A 6118-nucleotide genomic window follows, 5' to 3' on the forward strand; every position below is an offset into this window, starting at 1 on the left:
AAGGCTAGCCTAAAACTACACAATGAGACCCTGTCTCAAAAAACAAAACTAAACTAAAGAAAAATAACAAATGCATCTTTCCAAATCCTGCCACAATTCAAAGTACCTCTTGTAAGGAAGCCACTGAAGTTTCCCTACTCTACTCTAAACAGAAAGATCAAGGAAAATGAAGCTGACCAATTTGGAAATGCTTCCTTTCTGAGTTGCAGCTGTGATACATCCAGACAGGTGTCTCAAGAGGGATTCAGGTAGCCATCAGCACTCTAACACTCAGGCCTCAACTGAAGAAGTTCCCTGAACTGAACTGCCTGGCTCTCATTCTGAGAAAATCTCCCTAAAAAATTAAGGGATAAGCAGTTTTATTCTTCTTAAAAATAGAATCTAGGAGCCAGGCATGGTGACACAGGCCTGTAATCCCAGCACTCAGGAGGCTGAGGCAGGAGGATCATCCTGAGTTCAAGGCCAGCCTGAACTACATAGCAATATCCTATCTCATCATTACCTCACCCAAATCTGGGGTTATGAGTAAGGACAAAATTTTACCAGGGTTCTGCTCCTAACACTGCCCTAGAAGTCTCTGGATAGTTCCCTGTGCAAGGTCTTATTCTGCTCCCCACCCCCTCCCAAAGAAAATGGGGTTAATACCTCCCCAGATGGCTCCAGAGAGGATTAAGGGTCATTATTCTTGGCATCTAGCTCTGGCATAGCTCTAGTAGTTGTGACCTTGTTCATCCTAAAAGACATTAAACATAAAAATGCAAACAGTGACCCTCAAATCTGGCTCTATAGGAGTAGCTAAGAATTTTCTTTGCACTGGGCCTCTACACTGCAGCCTGTACTCTGACCTACTAATTGTATGTTCCCTGTGTTCAAGCTTCAAATTTTTAGGTATTAGTCACTAATGCCACAAAGCCCTTCGAGGAGTCTGCAGCCATTACTAATAGCACAAAGAATGAGTCCCAGAATTCTCGGGGTGTCAGTCAGGCCCAAACTCACTTCTGTGGAAGCCAATAAAATGATACTCCTTTATTTCCAAGCACTGGCTCTTGAGGCAACCATTGATGTCTGGTGAAAAGCATGTATTATGTCATTTAGTCCTCATAAACCCACTATAAAGCAGATGTCATTTTAAGGCTCATTTTACAGAAGAAACTCGCTCAGAGAGAACCCATGACTTATTCTAGGTCACAAAACTAACGAGGGGCAGATATAGGTTTCAGTAACATTCCTACCACTACTAGCTATGTAACCTCCAGCACTCATTGTTTTTTTGTTTTGTTTTTTTTTGGCAGTGCTCAGGATTTGAGAATTGAACTCAGGACCCTCACAATGAGCTATATTCCCAGCCATTTTTTATTTTTTAATTTTGAGACAGGTCTTGCTAAATTGCTAAATTACCCAGGCTGGGCTTGAAGTTGTGAAATGGCCAAGTCTTGCTTGGCTTGAATACTTCCAATGATGAGTAACTCACTCTCATAGGTAGCCTACTTTGTTTTTAGAAAGCTAAATTCCTTCCTGTGAAAAGTCTACCCACTTGGAATTTCCTTCTTTAATTCTGGTGCTGCATTCGAGGATCAGAGAAGTCCCGTTCCCTCTCCCCATGACGATTCTTAAGTATCTGCAGGCAGATATCATGTTCCACCAGGCTCTCACCTTTGGACTTTTCAGGTCTTCCTCATGTATTGCAGTCCCAGAGGGAGCTCCATATCAAAAAGCAGAAAGACCCAGGTTTGAATCTTTCCATTTCTTAGCTATGTGAATTTAACCAAGTTTCTTAATCTTGCTGAATCTGTTCCTTCATCAGTGTAAAACAGAAAATGATTCTCACTTCACAAAACAGTCGAGGATTAAACTAGATAAAGTAAGAATACTACCTAGTCAACCCAAACACATACCAGACTCTCAATAAATATCAGTCACTTTTTAGGACATTTGCCAGTATTCTCTCAAAGTAAGTTAGCCAGAATTAAATATAACCTCAAGGAACTGGGTTCTGATGGCAACTGTCAGGACCTTGGTTTTTATTTATTTATTTATTTTTTGGTACCAGGGATTGAACTTGGGACCTTGCGCTTTCGAGACAGGCGATGGAACCACTGAGCTAAATCCCTGGCAAGGACCTTGGTTTTTGAAAACAAGACAGCTAAGAAAGCACAGCCCAAGGGTTCTGTGGGTATAGCAATCTGCAATGGTAGCCCAAGATACAGTGGAGAATCTGGAAAGGAAAGATGACGGAAACAGGACAGACCATTAACCCAGTTATCCAAAGAAAAGGCAAGTATCACCATTTCACATGTTTAACCATGACTTTCTCTGCGACTCAACTGTACCTGTGAGAGCCACATTCCCTAATTGGAGAGGAGAGAGAGAGAAAAAAATACACACACAAAAAAAGTCACAATCTGGATCTTCACCAGTAGTTGCCATTTCAAAGTCCACAGATTTTTGCAAGTGGACTTCAAAATGTCTAGTTATGGGCTGGGGATTTAGTTCAGTGGTGCCGCCACCTGCCTCACAAGCGAAAGGTCCTGAGTTCAATCTCCGGTACCAAAAAAAAAAAAGAAAGAAAGATGTCTAGTTGTGTCCTTCTAAATTCTGAAGTCCAGGTGTGTGAAAACACCTGGCAGAGGACATTCAGTGAGTCAATATTGAATTCCTTTCACCTAGAAAAATTGTCACTTACGTGACAACTCCAAAACTCAAAACTGGGCAAACTGTTAACACCATCATAGTAATCATTACAGGTATTTTTTCAGTGGCCACCAGAGAATAAGTCCCCAGCAGAAATGTAAGTTGTTGCTTAGTTATTCTGCAGTTTACCAAAAAGCACTACCTCTACAAGTTAAGATGTGACTTGAATGTCAGTGCCTCTAAATAGGTCAAAAGAGGAAAAAGAAAAAAAGAAAAGAACCCCAGATTTTCAGGCAGCGTGATCACAAATTGAGACACAAAATGTTGTTTCTGGTTTGTTGATGAGATACAACCTACAATGAAGAAATCAGACTCGGCCCTACTAGTTACTCCTTAGTCTGTTTTAGAGGATCAGAGTACTAAACCCAACAATAATTCAACAAAAATTCAATTCCAACCCAGACATGGTGGTGCATGCCTATAATCCCAGTGCTCGGGAGGCTGAGGCAGGAGGATTGCCATGAGTTCCAGGCCAGCCTGGGCTACATAGTGAGTTCAAGACTAGCCTGAATTATAGAGTAAGACCTTGTTTCAAAAAAACCAGGTAAGTAAGAAAGATACAAGAATAAGCCAGAACTCAAACCAGAAATAACCTTAAGTATTTCCTTTCAAGGAGTGAGCAGACACTGATCCTTGAAGAACTGTGAAGTACAGAAAAGCTTACTGCAGGCCACTGGGCATATCTGTTCCTCAGGAGGGGATTTCATAATGTCACTGAGTCAGAAGGAGCCCTCAGAATAGTTTTACTCTCCATACTGATTCAGGCTTGTTTAAAAAGGAACACTTGGACTGGGGATACAGTTCAGTGATACAGGGCTTGTGTAACATTCTGGGGGCCCTCGGTTTGATCTCCAGCAACACAAAAAGACAAATAGGTAAGAGGAAAGAAGGAATGCTGCCTATACCATTTTTCTGGATATGCTGTCCTCAAAACACCTTAAAAAAAATAAAAACTTTACGGCCATTTTACCCAGATCATGCTCCCATCTTTGGAAAGAATGAGGAATATACAGCCACTCTACTAGGCTTCTGAACTCACAAACTTGAGAGAAATACTTTAAAATTGCTTTACTACCAGCTCAGGAGGTTAAAGATAATCAGAGAAGAACTTTAGGGTAGACAATTATATTGGGTTGTTAGACACATGTGATAAACGCTTTACTCTTAAAAACCATAGTAGTACATCTGAAGCCAATAGTGAGCCAAAGGGAACCAAGCAAATTCAACATGGTTGGCAGCTGGCAATGGGATGCCCCACTGCAGCTTTCAGAAAGAATGGATCCTGCTTGTTCCCAGACTTCTCTATCTCCGCACTTCCTATTTATCCTTTGAAGTGGGTACGGAATAGCCCATTCCCAAGTAGAGTCCCTCTGTACTGGGCGCTACAATTGCGGGTGGAAATACCTTGGCAAAGTTCAGTTTAGTGCCAAGACGAGCCACTAAAGGCATCTGCGGCTGCCAGAAGCCTGAAAATGAGAGAGAAGAGGAGAGAAAAGAGAGGAACAGAGAGAACTGACGAAGAGAGCAGGTCAGGTCATTGCCCTTCCTTAACTTCCACCTGCCCCCTTCTTCCTGAGACGGACGCCAGATCAGATGTCAAAAACTCCGCCAAAAAAAAAAAAAAAAAGTCCCGGGAAGGGATGATTTCCACCTCACCTCGGCAGAGCCTCCTGAGACTTCCACTGCACCCCTCCCCCCAAGTCCCGGCCAGCCCCTCTGTCCCCACCCCGCCCCCGGCCCACGCTGTCCTCCGCCCCAGCGAGGCCTGCCCCACCTCGGGACCCCCCGGGGCGCCAAGACCTGGCGCTTCAGGCCCCCAGGCCGATAGGCTGGGGCCGGCCCAGAGCGGGCGGCCCGCATGCCGGGGCTGCGGGAGCCACGGTGTACACGGCGGGCAGAGTGCTGCGGCGACGCGTACCTGTCAGGTCTCTTCCTCGGACCAGCGGAGCCAACTTCAGGAGCCCATGTCGGTCCCGGGTGCCCGGCCCCTCTCCCGGGAGTCGGGGCGCGGATCCCGGGAAGAGGGCTGGGGGACCCGGGTAGCTCTAGCCTCTTCCCATGCTCCCCGCCCGGCGCCTGGCCGGGGCCGGACAGCGCCTCCGCCCGCCCCTGCGCACCGCCTCACACCCGCGCTCACACACACTCACACTCCCTCGCGCGCTCTCACACACGCACTCCCCTCCCTCCTCCTCCTCTGTTTATCTCCTCCAGCTGTCTGGGGACCCAGGAGAAGTTCAGCACTGCGCCTGCGTCACGCCGTCTCCGCGCCCTCCCGGTGCCTCACAGCCGGCGCCTACGCTACGGAGACGGCGTCCGGGAGCTTCCAGAATGGCGAGCCAGGGCCCCAGCTGCACTCCCGCCTCCCCGCGCCTGGTCAACGTCTGCTGCCGGCAGCGCCCACTAACCTGCTAGTTGGGGAGCGATTGCGGCCAATCCGCTTCGCCTTTCGCGGGACCTGCAGCCAGTGGGCGGGCAGGAAAGCTGGGCGAAGCCCTGGGGCATTCTGGGAGTCGAAGTTTTTCGCCGTAGAGGAATTCCTGCTGAGCCGGCTTGCCCCGCCCAGTTGCCATTAGTTACCTGGACGCACCCCACCCCCCACCCCCCGCATAAAGGGCTCCCTCAAGCGGCTTCTGGAACCCTCCCCCAGCACACTCTCTCACATCCCTTAGACACCAGCAAAGTACCCTAGGAGTTCCTCTAGACTTCCTCTGAGCCCCTGAATTACAGGATCTCTCAGTCTAGGGCCCACAGAGCCAAGCCTCAGCCTACTCCTTCCTCCTTTAAGGAAGCTGAAGTAACACATTTCTCTCTGGGTCTCCTGAGCTTAACCGAAGAGGATAAAGGGGAATCAGACCTATACTGAGTGGCCTGGAGGGGAGTCAGCCACGTACTCTCCGGGAGCTTCTCAGGTTGATGGGAGACAGAGATTGGTCCATCCAAGACTAATGGAATCACTGCAGTTCCCGCCTCTAAAAAAGTTCCACCTGTGTAGAGTCCCAAGTCTGACGTAGACAACCTTCTAAGAAAATTTCCAAGGTGCCAAGGGATCCACTGTCCCTAACTTCTTAAGACAGAAATCAGAAGTCTCAAACCAGTAATGGCAGATGCTACCATCACTTTCTGAGAAGGGAAATTGTCACTTACCCATAGGGTGCAACTTGTCAGATAATAGTAATTTATTTTCACTGTATTGGGTATGGTCCCTTAGGTACTATTGCTATCTGTGCTTTGCAGAAAATGAACCCAGAGCATAGAGTTGAATGGCATCCTGTTCAGGGTAGCACAGCTGATAAGGAAGCAAATTGGAATTCAAACCCAGATCTGCCTAATTTCAGACTCTGAGCCTTTAAACATTGCCTATCACTCCTGTGAAAGCCAGACAGCACCCACCCTCAGAAAGGACTGAATATACATATTTTGCACTTAA

General features: G+C 47.1%; 1 protein-coding gene across 5 annotated transcripts in view; it reads right to left on the reverse strand.

Moving 5' to 3' along the window:
• Positions 1-4993, reverse strand: part of Wdtc1 (WD and tetratricopeptide repeats 1) — a 62708-nt gene extending 57715 nt beyond the window's left edge. For 3 of the 5 annotated variants that reach the window (XM_087215483.1, XM_087215481.1, XM_087215482.1), the window contains exon 1: positions 4610-4991. The gene's annotated coding sequence lies outside the window, so the exon portion shown is untranslated. Of the gene's footprint in view, positions 1-4609 lie in introns of all 5 variants that reach the window. The other 2 variants (XM_021263134.2, XM_004850695.4) reach the window with 2 other exon arrangements.
• Between the last annotated feature and the right edge of the window lie 1125 nt (positions 4994-6118).

The sequence above is a fragment of the Heterocephalus glaber genome, unplaced genomic scaffold, assembly GCF_053883595.1.
Source record: "Heterocephalus glaber isolate CG9 unplaced genomic scaffold, H.glaber_assembly_v1.0 deba00001452, whole genome shotgun sequence".
NCBI classification, from domain to species: domain Eukaryota; kingdom Metazoa; phylum Chordata; class Mammalia; order Rodentia; family Bathyergidae; genus Heterocephalus; species Heterocephalus glaber.